Source organism: Corvus cornix, chromosome 9 (genome assembly GCF_000738735.6).
Source record: "Corvus cornix cornix isolate S_Up_H32 chromosome 9, ASM73873v5, whole genome shotgun sequence".
Lineage (NCBI taxonomy): Eukaryota > Metazoa > Chordata > Aves > Passeriformes > Corvidae > Corvus > Corvus cornix.
In genome coordinates this window covers 16,757,989-16,771,759 of record NC_046339.1, presented here as the reverse complement: position 1 = coordinate 16,771,759, position 13,771 = coordinate 16,757,989, and the positions used below count along the sequence as shown (strand labels likewise).

General features: G+C 38.9%; 1 protein-coding gene across 6 annotated transcripts in view; it reads left to right on the top strand.

The window, feature by feature from the left end:
* The window catches only part of NYAP2 (neuronal tyrosine-phosphorylated phosphoinositide-3-kinase adaptor 2), a 136,805-nt gene that overhangs the window by 9,814 nt on the left and 113,220 nt on the right, over positions 1-13,771 (top strand). The window contains exon 1 of one of the 6 annotated variants that reach the window (XM_020584935.2): positions 2,075-2,186. The exons of the other annotated variants lie outside the window; for them this stretch is intronic. The gene's annotated coding sequence lies outside the window, so the exon portion shown is untranslated. Of the gene's footprint in view, positions 1-2,074; positions 2,187-13,771 lie in introns of those variants that run through there. 6 annotated transcript variants of the gene reach the window in all.

Here is a 13,771-nt window from a genome sequence, read left to right as displayed (position 1 = left end):
AAACTAAGTAAGAAAACACCTCGGGAAATCTTGAAAAACACTTTAAGTCTTTTTCACCTTTTCCCATGTAAACTTGGAGAGGTAAAAAAAGATACTTGAGATCCATCTTTGATTGGAAAAACTAAAAGCAATGGCAGACCAAGTAAATACCTGATTTGACTAAATGAACCACGATGTCTGAAGTCACTTAGGCTGATTGCAATTGAGTCTTCTCCCTGTAGTAACCTCTAGAGATTCATCCAAGACCATGTTGTCTATTGAAATGCAGCAGTCAGGAAAGATAAAGTAGGATCATTGATTTCTTATTCGTTCTGTACTGTATTTCTTATGTCTTTACCTTATCTTGGTGGGTATTTATATTATCCCTAATTTCTGAGAGTGTGGCCTAGATAGCAAGTGGTGCACATGTGCAGCGGTAACAGTGACACCAGTCTGGAGACTCCCAACAGCTGAAAACAATCTCCGTAGCAACAAGGGAGTCGTCCCCTGTGATTAACTGCAGGTAGGTTTTTGAGCAGGAGAGGGGGTTCCCACAAAGGCTCTTCTTTTGCATGTGAGAATCAAAAAGCAGCCAGAAGTCTTTTGCACCTACAGAAGATTACCTGCTGGTCCAATTATTGAATTATTTAGAAGCTATTCAATTTTAGTGTTCAGATGGTCTCTCTTAGAAGAAGGCTGTTTGTGTATATTAACAACATAATAAGGAGTAATATATTGTCTAATAAAGTGGTGGTGTTCACACATAACTCTATTTAGAAGCAGCTGTTATTTACCTAAATCATCTCATAAGTACGCTGAATGACTTAAGTTCATTGAAATGCATTAGTCTGAGCAGTTTGGAAACAAGATCTGAAAAATGACCTAAAAAAAAATGTTTGATTGTATGTTTTGCTTTCCAAAGGATACATTGTGTTGTGTTTCTTCAGTAGGACTGATGTACCTTCAGTGTGATTGCTGTCTCATGGTGTCTGGTTCTGATAGGTTAATTGTGGGGAAAAATATATGGATCCATTGTACATTGGGGGAGATAAACACAGCATATTGGATTGGGGAAAAAAAAAGGCAACTAGTCTTTGTCTAATCTTTCTGGGCTGAGTCAGCTGATCTGATCTGAATTTCTGACCTAATTTTAGTACAGTACTTAGCAATCATGTGGAGAAAATAAGGTTAATGTGCTGATTAGTAGCCAAGAGTAAGACACAATGAATACATATATATGGGATCTAATGTATAGACATTTTTTCTTCCATCTTTTATTCATCTGGTCTCATTACATGATCATTTTCTATTCAGGCAGCTGTGTCCAGATTAAGAGAAGGTACTGGCATAGTGCCCACAAAGCCTATAAATTGCAAATAAAGTTACAGAGCAGTATCACTTTCACTGGCAATACTATGAGATGTACATTTGCAATGATACAATATTTGCTGTAGGCAGCATTTCTGGGAACAGAAGGTAAATTTGCCTCAGCTATTGTGGGTGCCAGGAAAAAGGTGAGTATTTGGAGTTTATATAGGGCATCTGTTAGAATGAGCGGTTGCTTTCTGACTCATCCATAACTGAAATGCACATGTTTAAGATACTTTATTATTGTTTTGTGTGGATACTTCACCAATGTTTTCCCTTTTTAATTGCACAAATACAAAAGCTTGGTAAGAAACAAATAATGAACCCTCATCCTCTGAAGGCTCAGACATGTTGCATTAATAAGAGCCATACTTTTAAGAAGTGCATGCTTTCAAAGTTCTGGCTTCTGGTTTTTATGCATCATTCAAGTTACTGTTTCTGTCAGGGAAGTCGTCATTTTCATTTGTAACACTGTGAAGATGTAAATACTGTAAAGCTGGTTGTGTCAGTGGGCATGAATTTCTTCCTGCCAAATCCTGGACTTAGTCATCAAAATATTTACTTCTAATGGTTTCCCTTACATTTAGCTCATTCCCAGAACCTAAATGGCTCTGTGGAAAGCCTTGCTTGTGCTTGTTGAGGGGTGTATCCAGACAGATGCTGTCAAGAGGAGGAGCTTTTAGGAGCACTGTTGTGTGCTAAAGCTAGCAGAAATGGGCCAGCCAGCCAGTGGCAGAGTTAAGCTCTTGTAGTAAAGAAGGAATTGTAATGAACAGCTGTCAACATAACCTCTCCTTTCTTTGGCAAACCAAGTATTGAAGACTAACCCATCAGCAAAAGTAAGATCACATTTTTCTCTTGCCTTTTTTTTTTTTAAATGGTCATGGCAGTAATTGAATTGAGGTATTATCTTTCTGTAGTTTTCTGTCTTTCCTATCCTTAGTTTCCTTCATGAACAAGACGTAAATCATGTGTCCTTCAGCTAAAAGTTATGTTATCAAGCATGGGTGACAGCAAGAAAATATAAAAAGATTTCTATTCATGGAATTAGTCACTGCCAAAAGCTCTGTTCAGCTGAGGAAATGTGTGTAGTCTTAGGCTGTATGGACATGCTGAAGAATTTCTACCAAAATATTTCTACCAGAATAAAAAATAACCTAAGAAAAATAATTTCATTATGAACTTAATTTTTATAATAGTGTCTTGAAATCAGAACAATACTTTAGGTGAAGGAATGCTTAAAGTACTATTTGTCTTTTTTTCTGAATGTTTGTCTGTAGTTGAAATTCTGTGTAGTAAACTATGCATTTCTAAATTTACAGGAATGGTATATGCTTGCTAGATTACGGTATGCTTATAGCCTGACCTCAAAAAAAATAGTGAAGGAAGCACATTAAATATTTTGGGTCATGGTGAGAGCCTCAGTTGAAATACCTGTAAAAACAGTATTGAGATATTATACATTATAAGCTTGTTAACCCATAGTTTTTTGGTTCGGTGTGTTGATGTAACTTGTGGAGGTTTTTTGGGGTTTTTAGTTTGGTTTTTTGTGTGTTGGCTTTTTTGTTTGTTTTTGTTTTTAATTCAAATCTGAGTTCACTTGGTGAATGTGATTTTTGGATACCAGGTCAGTGGTATGTGCTCCTTGATCAAAGGGTTTGTGTTATGAAGAAGCATAACTGGGGCACTGTTTTCTTTATCTTCCTCCTGGACATGTTGCTTGCTCATTTCATCCTAGATTAAGTTATTGCTCTGATACCACTGTTATGGTGGAAGTGGCTGATGAGGTGTGATAGAGACTAATTTTTCTATGATTTTGAAAACTTTTTCTCATGATAGTATCTTGGGGTCTCTTTTGTAATTGGTTCAATGTAGAAAGAGTAGAATCGATAGGTTTTTTTCATCAAGAGTAAGTAAAATGGTTCTGCAGTCAGTGACCTCCAAATGTATTTTTGTTGCTTTTATAAGTAAACAGATGTGGTGATCTAGCCAACAAATCCTCCCTTCCAAATGCTCATATCCATATGGCTGCCTGTATTATTGCCACACAAAATAAACAACAGACACAATGCAAACTACTTTATATTGCTGTTGCTGTTATTCTGAGAAGTTTTATTTTAGACCAGTTGTGTGATTAATGTCATTTAAAATTTACCATAGAGGCTGATAGCCAGCCTTACAATCCAAAAGACCAAGGAAATAAAGCAGAAATCATTATGTTTCCTATCTAAATCTTGATGTTATTTTCAGAAACTCTTCCCTTTTAGGGCTTCTGCCTACAACTTTTGCTTCTTTTCAGGGAGTATACATGGTCTCTTTCCCTTCATTGTTCTACAAATTGTTCAGTCCTGTACTAGCCCACTATATAGGTGGGTGCATTTTTTCTCAGGATTCATTTGCCCAATTTAAAAGCACATTAGGAGTATGGGGTCACAGAGAGCCCAGAAGGCTTCTAAAGGGGTTGCAGACCCCTATTCTTGTTAAAATCCGGTGGAAATGTCTCGACGCTGTCGGTATTCGCAGGACTGCCTGACCACCTGTGTAACTGAGTGAGCTGGCCTTGCTCCAATTCCATCTGGGCATGTGTTCCCATCCAACCTCCAGGCTGGAGCCACCCCGGCACAGTGAGTCATCCCGGAGGAGGTGTGCTGTACCTCCGGGAGACAGTCCCCAGAACACTACTGCTGGGAAATGCTGGGGGCTCTATGGATCTTAACGGCCAGTTTGTAGCCCTTTGCTCCCACTCCACTTGTATTTCTAGTCTTTTTTCTTACTGTCTTTTGATTACTCTTTAACTACAGGATGTAAAATTATCCGGCATTTCTTCTAACCCAAAAGCCCCTCTTAGCAAGAGAGATGCATGTAGAAATTGTGATATTTTGCATGATCTGGTAGAGTTCTGGTGGTGCCATTAAATGCAGTCAAAGGTTTGCATTTTTTTGGAAAATGTCTTCAAGTATATTATAAAATTGCATATAGTAGAGTAGAATTTATACTACCGTTATGAAGACTGGATAAAAAATAAGGGAGACTGTTCTCAAGCATGCCCAGACCAAGTTTTTATAACTATTTTAGGATGGACTTCATTAATAGAGAAATTCATTCAGTAATACAGCACAATACATATGCAAAGTAAAAGCATTGATTTGTTCTGGCTCAAGTATTCCAGTAGCCAAAAAATGCCCCATGCTGAAGTTCATTGACCCCTGCCAAATTTTGTAATTGCCTGTGACCCGAATTTAGAGTTCATGTTGCAACCTGAAGGACAGATACTTGTACAAAAAACATGTAGAAAGAAGTCTCATGACCCATTGTACCAAAATTGCAGCTAGCCACAGTCCCAGACACTGGGAATACACAGCCCCAGTCTTGAGAACCCAGCAGAACTGATGCTTTGTGCCAGCATTAGAATGGTAAGAGTGAATCTTTCTGTACCTTCAGGAAAATCCATAATTTAACAATAACTATTCATAAAGTTGAAGAAAAACAAATGTTTTCTTTCAGCAAAATAGCTCAGTTCATTGCTCTTTTCAGGGCCATGAATCACAGCTGTATTTGGCTGGATTTAATATTAATAAAGATTGCTTTAAGCCCCATCCAGCTGGCAGGCATCTGTGCCCTTTGCATGTTCTCTTCAGCACCCTCCTGACAGGCTATGCGTACTTCTATTTATTTATTTATTTCCATTCTTCCACAGGAAAACATAGTCTAATACTTGATTATTTAATTGGGATGTTTATTTTCTTAGCCTAAAGTAGAGAGTCTGCTCTTGGGTGTCCCTGGAAAAAGAGAATGTCGCACCACTTCTGTAACAGAAGCATCAGGTGAATGGCATCTTGTTGTCAAGTTATCAGTGGTTAAAATTTGTATGAAAAGAGGAATATGTATGTGCATTGATGAGATTTTTGTGTGATTGGATTAAAATACGAGCAAGGAGAGATTAAAGAAGAAATGGATTGCAGAGACATTATTAGCTGCAGGTTTTATAGTTAATTTGAGAATGCTTTTATTTTTCCTTCTGGCTTTCTACTCTAATTTGAGTTGTAATCCAAAGTCAGTTAAAAATATACATAAAAATAAATAAATGCACAAAGCCCCCACCACACCCCCCCCCCCCCCCCCCCCATAACACCAACCCACTAATAAAAGGCCTTTGTGTGGAGTGTCCTGAGCACAGGGCTTTCACCAAGAGTAGAGCCAGCAGCGTGGGCCCAGCTCAGCCCTCAGGAGAGCCCTGCTGGGCTGGGGGCAGGTGCTGCAGCCCCCTGTGAGCTGCCAGGACCCTGGGGATGAGCAGAGGGAGCTGCTTTAGTCCCACAGAAGGCGGGTGTAAGCGGAATGGTTTTCATTTCCCTTTTTATTGCACAGTACCCAAGGACCCCAAATGGAAATTAGATTCCTCTGAAACACTAACCCAGTGCACACTGAGCAAAGACAGCTCACAGCATGAGCTGAAATTGTACCCAACAGGTGACTAAAGGGGCAGCTGAGGAGTTAGGGGACTGCTCATTTCCTTCCCTGTATTAGCACAGCAAAGAATAAACTGAAGTGTGTCCCCAGTGGTTGTGATGAATTACATCCAGCAGTATTCTCTGAAAGCTACAGAGGAACAAACACTTCCAATGGACTCCAGCAGATGCTTCTGGAACGTGTCAAGATTGAGAAGGCCACAGCCAGCTAAAACCCACAGAAATATTCCTGCCAACAAGTGTGCTTCTTGACAAAATGGTAACATTTTAAAAGATCAAAAATGAGAGTAACTGCAGGGTTTTCCATAAATTAATAAGATTTACCTGGGTTTAATCCATTTCTCTTTTTGGTGGATTATACAGAGCGTATCTCATCAGTAGATCCTCTGCAAGCTGAGGGCACTTCAGTTATTAAGTTGAGATCACATGTTGGAGCCATTAAGTGAATTGCTTTGAACAGCCTTCCCTAAATGCCAGGGCAAATGCCGTATTTCATACCCTTAGCTAATTTCATGCTGTAATTTAATTTCGGAAATATACTTTTAATTGAATCTTTAAAGACAAAAGGAAACTGCTGAGTCCTTTAGTACTGCAAAAAGAGGTTGTTTAAAAATGTAGCCCATCTAGAGAATAATCTTCTGTAATTAAACACAAAGTTTGTTTTGCTTCTCTGTTTGCAGCTATGGAGTAGCAAATTCCTGCTGTTGGCAGAAAGCTCAGGGCTGAAAGAGAGGTATTGGGGAGTGTATTGGGGAGTGTGAGAAGTTATTTATTTTATGCTCAGTTCTGTAACTCTGACATGAGACAATCCTGCAGCCAACCACAATGTAAATGTCTGAATAAGTAAACAAAGAAAGGCTAATTAAAAAATTAGTCTGCTAACACCAAAATCACATTAGTAGGAGCCTGACTGGTGATCTCATTTTTCTAATTTTTGGTGATGAGATGAATTTGAGAGAGATATCAAGAATTTTGTCATTAACAAAACTGAGTAGCACAAAATCAATTATTTTCACCCTGAGACTACATCCAATATTTTAGTGGTTAGATTTTGATATTCATCTTCCATAGGCAGAGAGATTCAAGGTAGTTTCAGTAAAAATCCATATAATCTGTTATGCAATTTTGTTGTGGGAGAAGCATCTTGATTGGATCTGTAGTGATGTAGGTCTTCAATTTTTTTGACATCCGATTAAAAATAATAATGATAAATGCTAAATGCTGCTCAATTTAATGGAGACGAAATCCTGGAGCATCGCTTTGTATTTTAGTATGCTGATTCCTTTAAATCAGCAAGTGATTTGCAATGGAGATTTTCCCTATTATTGCTATTGGAGAAAAACTTATAGTACATGCTGGAAGTGAGATGTGTAGGGGGACATGAAGAGTGCGGTAAAAAGCAAAAGGTTAAAAAAGAGAAGGATCTGAAGTTAATCCATGAAGCCCCAACAGAGTATCTTCTAATAAATGGAAAAAACAACAACAACATCATGATCTTTCTGTGCTGAGAGCTCTGCACTTCCAGATGCTCTGAGTCGGTAGCAATTAGAGGCTGAATGGTGCTGTAGGGTTTGAGAGTAGCCCCTTGTAAGTGATGGGCAGAGTTAGGAAGCTCGTGTAGGGTTGTGGGGAAGCTATTTGGTTTTAATTAAAATAGAATTTTTATTTGGGTTTCTGGCAGGAGGGAAACACTGAGAGAATCGTCTTTTTCAATACAAGTTATCCCTTCTTAGGCACTTCTACAAATATGGAGACAAAGGACTGATTTCTATTAAAAATTTCAATTAAATTGAGGTCTGTCTGCTTTTACATAATTGCTCAGAGGCTTGGGCACTCACTCTTTATGGTTATGCTCCTTATAAATTACTGTGTAAAGTCTCTAACTGAAATTATTTCAGGACTTGAATATCTTTTCTCTGGAAGCAGTAGCACACAGGAATATTCCCTGTATGTGTATTAAACACTGAAGGCCATGCTATGCTATATGTCTTTGAACATTTTATGTTAGATCCTGGCATCATAGTGAGGTTCCTGAAAGTGCAAGAACAATGTGCCTTGCTGGAATTGACCTCAGTCTGGTAAAACAGTCCTATGGCTGCCCCTACAGAAACAGAATCCCCTCAATAAACCTGGCTTTGGGTTGCAAGTAGCTCTAGCTGCATTCCATCAGCAAGTTAGGAATGGCAGCACATATGATGCACATCTTCATTAGCCTGCTGTATTAGCAAGCTGCTTAATTTTGGTAGCAGATGTTAGGACTCTGATGAAAAAACTCTACTTCAGTGTCAGGAACAGCTTTCACAGAAATTTCCTGCATTGAATGTCAGCCTGTAGATTACCACATTAAGAAATGCAATGAGTGAATTTTAGGGTTGGTTTGACATGATTTTTATTTCACTGGAACACCCATCTACCGTCCTTCTCCCTTCCAGTTGTAAGTGATTAAAGGGCTGAAGAAGAAATACAGTATTCCTGGTATTTAAATGGAAAAATATTCTGAAATTCATGTACTGCAGTTTATGCCAAAATGCAGCTGCTATCGAAGACTGAACTGCTAGTGTTTGTTACATGGCTGTTGTTCTGAGATTAAAAGGTTTTCAGCAGTTTGTCATAAATACCATTTCAGAGATAATTTAAATTGTTTCAGCTTTACATCCAAACTGTTAGGCAAAGCAAAGTGTAGCTTTTTTTCCCTAGGAAATCATATTTGCGCATTGCTAATCTGAATTGCACTGCCTTGGTGCTGAAGTGGATAAGGAGCTGCATATGTGCTTGCCATGGCAACCCCTGGCTCACATGACACACACTGGTTCAGCCAAAGAGCTTCATGGCTTATTGAGCACAGACCCACACACACCAGTGGCCACGTGACTGCTCCAGCCCAGGCAGCTCCTTAAAGGGAAACTGGGTTTGAGCATCAGAGTGTTTTCACCAGCATCATCTTGCGTGCGTTTCTTCTTCTCCTCTTAGATGCTGTTTTGAGTCTTTAAAAATATTGATGAATCCTGAAAAGGCTTTGCTCATAGGGTTTTTTCCCTTCTGTCTGTCTTTCATTTGAAAAACATCTATGTGTGAAGATAAAGTAGTGGGGGTTTTAATTATTATTTTTTTAATTAGACATTACGGGGCTCTTTGCAGTTGAGTGAACTATAGTGAGTATATTGTTTTTCTGGAAGCATTTTTTGCTCTTTCCTCCTAGATTCTCCTAGATTTCAGGAGAGTAAATGAGGACAGAGAAAAAAGAATTCAGAACCAACCCTGGTCCATTACATTATCAACAAAGCGTTCCCAAAACACCTTTGCTCCTTGCTGCTTTACATACTTCCTCTTAGACCTGATGATGACAACAATCTCTGGTTCCTTACCCAGCAAAATGTAGACTGATACAAGTTTTCCCTAACTTAGCTTGTTTAAGAGGAGTTACGTGTGGCATTTGATTAGGAAATCTGAAGGGCTGCAGTGTCACAGGAATGAGTGGTGGTGTGCAAGGAGAAGTTACGAGGTGGGGCTGCAGTTAAGCAAGTGTCTGCCTGCACCTTAACGCGCATGAGGGAGAACAGCAGCAGTGCAGTGCTGCCCTGACTCCTTTGCCATAGGCCCGGTGCAGCATATGCTGCTGCGTCAGCTCTGCAGCCCAGTGGCACTGTTTGTACTTGGAAAAGAGCTCCTGAGAAACTGATTCTTTACTAAAGCAATGGAAAGGAATCACTTTCCCCTTCTCTTTGCCTCCCCTCTGTCAGATGCCTGACTGAAGCGATGCGGTTTTTGTTTCTCATCTAGTTGGAACCTGAGGTTTTTGTGGCAAGCGCTTTGTGTGAGCCCAGCTATACCACCAGGTGCCTGACTAAAATGGAGAACGCTCTACACAGCAACAAAACACTGTGAAATACTGCATTTGTCTTAATTAGTTATTGCCAAAATGCCTTGAAGTTATTTAGGCTCCTGTCTGCTATGCAGATGTAATTTATCAAGCATTATAGAGAGACCAACTCTTAAGTCCATGTGCTGAAGTTAATTTTTGTGATTTATGGTGCTGCTTTTGAACTTGAGGAAAATCTATTTTCAGTTTCAAGTTTCAAGCCGTCAGATTTTCATCTTCGTTTTCCAAGTAATCAGTCAAGGTGCAAATACTGATAATTAACACTGTTCAGTGAGAGACTGCTTGTTCCTTATGTTTCAAATGAGTATTGCTTGGTTACCGTTTTGGGAAAGATCGATGGTAAGGGAACGATAACCTGCTTTCAGAATTAATTTAGAGAGGTAGTTGTACCTAAATCGACCACTAAACAGAGAAAAAATATTATCTGTGTTATTAGGGACACAGTGACAAAGTGTGTATCTAGGCACCTATGCCAGCAATGGTACACAGATTCCAATACAAAATCAGCCTTTAAATAAGGAGACGTGTAAGGGAATGTGTAATAAAAATCTCTTTTGGCAGAACAAGGTATTCTAGGTTACTGTTTTTATTGCATTTTATGACAGTACTGATTTTTCAGCATCTTTCATTTGTTATTAATACTTAATATACTTAATATGTTCTGATACATTATTAAGAGGGAAAGAAAACTTAGAGATTATATCTTTCCAGTGAAGGCACTGAACAAAGGCCCTCTCCACTCCGCTAAAATGCAGTGAAGATTTTGACAACTGCTCCCAGCAGTCTGCTGCTGCTGTGTTGTGCTGTGTCTGCAGAAGGGGAGGAGTGGCAGCAATGTTTCCCCTTTCATGAGCCAGCTTTTAGGAATTCCTTCATGCCTAGAAGTGGGATTGCATTTTCAAAAAAGATTACCACAATCAATTCCTTTCCTGAGAAACTGGCCCAAACCTCTTTTCTGTTCTAAAATTTCAAATTTCATTTATTTAGTTAACTGATGAACTTTGCTGTCTAAAGGTTTGTGTCTAAACCACAGGTTTCTGTGCTGTTTGTTTGCACGGGAAAAGGCTATTTAAGTTCGTGACAAAATATTTTGACTAGCCTCTTCCTACTTAGTCATTTGTTTGTCCTCAGTATATATTTATTGTGAATTGTCTTCCCAAGAGATTACAAACAAGATGGTAGCTTTCACTAGCTGATCTTTGCTGCCATTAGACTGTATGCTGATCCAGGAGGTTCGAAGCGATCTGTATGAAGTGGGTTTGTCAGACTGGGTCTAAAATTTGTGGAAATAATGTCATTACCACAAGACATCAGAAAAAAAAAGCCCAATAACTTCATTGCAAGACATTTAGGGTTGCTAAGAGACGGAATGTAATTATCTGCCAATTTGTTTACCATTCCTAAACAGTTGGAAGGGGGAGAGCTGTGGGCTGCCCTGAATTCTAAGCTATGCACAAAAGAAGCTAAATGCATTTTCTTGTCAAATGCAGTTTTAAGGGCATTTGGAAGTGACACGAAAGCTTTGACCTGTGGTTTCTTCCTAAATGTCTAATATTGGTTATTTTCGTTTCCCTCTCACTCCCCAAATCTACATTACATTGCATGCGTTTTAACAAATAATACAAAAAAAAAAAAAAAAAAAATTTGAAAAAATTAAATGTATTGAAATACGCAGCTTTTCTAGTAAGAGAATTAACAGCTGTGCTTGCTTGAATGATACATTCTTTAAAAGTAGCAGTGTTCAGTGTTCCTGTGTTATGATGCCATTATTAATGTATGCTGATGTTAATGTAAGGTTGACCAGCACCTTAACAATGTAAGTTATTGACTCATTTTATGTTTCTTTTTCTAAAATGTTTTGTGTTGATTTGCACTTTGAGGTAAGTATTGAAATTAACTTTGAGTGCGAACTAAGTTTGTGCCAATGAATTCATTTCCGTGTGTCAGTGTGGCTATCATGTAGGCAATATAAGATTTATGCCATCCTAAGATATTCATTTTCTTGGTTTTAAAGGCATTAGTCTGGTAAATTAAATCTAGTCACCTCAAGACAGCAGTAAACAGAGAAGCAGAATTTTCTGCCCCTGCTTTCAGAACGGTAACTTCTTCCATTGCTCTTTCTTAAATGGAAATAAAGATTCATTTTTAGCCAATGTGAAACCCTAGCTGTAAAATTTAAGAACTCCCCACAATACTAAAGGAATAAGAGCTTCTGACCAGCCTAAGAGTAAGCTCAGATCTGAGTTTGTGTTCAGTCAGTAGTTCTGATAAATTAGTGCTGAACTATGTCCATACAGGTGCATTACTGTTGTGTGGGATGTTGCTCTAGGAAGGTTGGGACAGGTTGTCCTGGACTGTGTCCTTTCACCTCTGCACCTCACCCCAGCAAGGGCTGTGAATCTTTAGGTTCACTGAAGTTCATCGGGATACATGAAAATAGATGTTTTTTACCAAGCTTCAGCAATGCCAAACTGCAGGTCACTTCCCCATAAAAATTGTCCCAGAAAGACTTTATCTGGCAAATCCTTCTTTTTAGAGACTGGTAGCCTCTCACCTCTGAGCCAGCAATTTGGGGAAGCACAATGGAGTTTTAGGGAGACAGCATAGGCCCCTCAGCGTCACTCTGGCTCATTCTCTCATTCTTGTGGCTGCAAAAGGAGTCTTGGTTAAGTTCTGATGAAACCCCACATCTGAAGTGTGCATCAGAAACCACAGGGCTGCAGGCACACTGGCTGTGTCACAGGTCCTTCTTTTAACTTCCAGTGGTGTTGATTCAACAGCAGAAGTCTGTATTTGGTAGCTAAAGGATTAAGTCCCAGTTTTCCTCCTGACACCTGCTGACTGCTCTGGAAGGCTGTCTCAAGCCATGGGAGCTCAGCAAGGGCTTTCTGGTGGTTGCTTCTTCTCTGTACGTAGTCCCAATGATCTGCAGCTGGCTCCCACGTGTAACACCGAGGGGCTGCCTCAAGAGAAAGGGATGAGTGGCTGCCAGTGAAGTCTGTCCCCGGGTGATCTATTGTATCTGCACTGCCACCCCTGGGTGTTATATCTTGCTGCAGAAGCCTTGAGATTAAGGAGATGTCATGCTATGAAGGGGTTTGCTGCGAACTTTCTGGTTTGTTTCGGTTTTGTGTGACAACTTTTGTTCTACTTCACACTAAACGTAGTCAGGAAAAACAGGTTAAGATAAATGATGTTCCTTTATACATTTCAACTTCTGGATGCCCAATTATTGAGAAAATAATTGAAATGCATATTTTTAAAATAATTAAATCACCAGCTTTTCCCCTCTCTTTGTACAGAATCTCATAACTTTTTCTATTTTTTTTCCTTTCATTTTTTTCAGAATTACTTTGGGGTGTTCTTTGAGAGCAAATTAAATGCAGTGACAGAAAAACAGAAAGGGAGGTTGGTTGTTTCTAACCTTTTTTTTGTCCCTTTCATGTAAATAAGGGGAAGGAAAAAGCTTTTTTCAGTCTTTAATGGCAAGGCCATCAGAACTGCATATTTATTGTAGACCTCCTATAATAAAGTGCCTTGTAAATGACTGGGATGCACACTGATGATGTTGAGACATCAGAGTGATGCTGCTCAGTGACTTTAATTGATACCTATTTGCAAAACAGATCTTAAGATTTGTTTTAATGGAATGTATGGCTGTTTATAGTTTTATTAATTAAAGAAATGTAAATAATTGTTTGGTGCACGTTAACAGTTAGCTTACATGTATACATGTTAACTACAGTAGTCCGGTTCTTGAGATAATGCATAGCAAGTAGTATTTTTCTTCTAGCACAGCTCCTGCTGTACAGTCTCACTAAATCTCCAACTGCAAGGTCAATTCCATGACTAAAGAGCATATAGTTCATCTTCTGTGTGAAAATAAACAGTACTTTGCCATTATTTTTTTGAATCATTTTTTAGGAAGTCTTTTATGATTCCATATGTTTGTTTTTACCGTGATCTCTTCTCTCTAAGAATAAAATGCTTCTGCTTTTGGTGGAAAAAGCTGTCAGTGTGCTTGCTAGCCCTTAGTATGCTTGACACATTTGTTGTGCTTTTTTGGTACTTGATT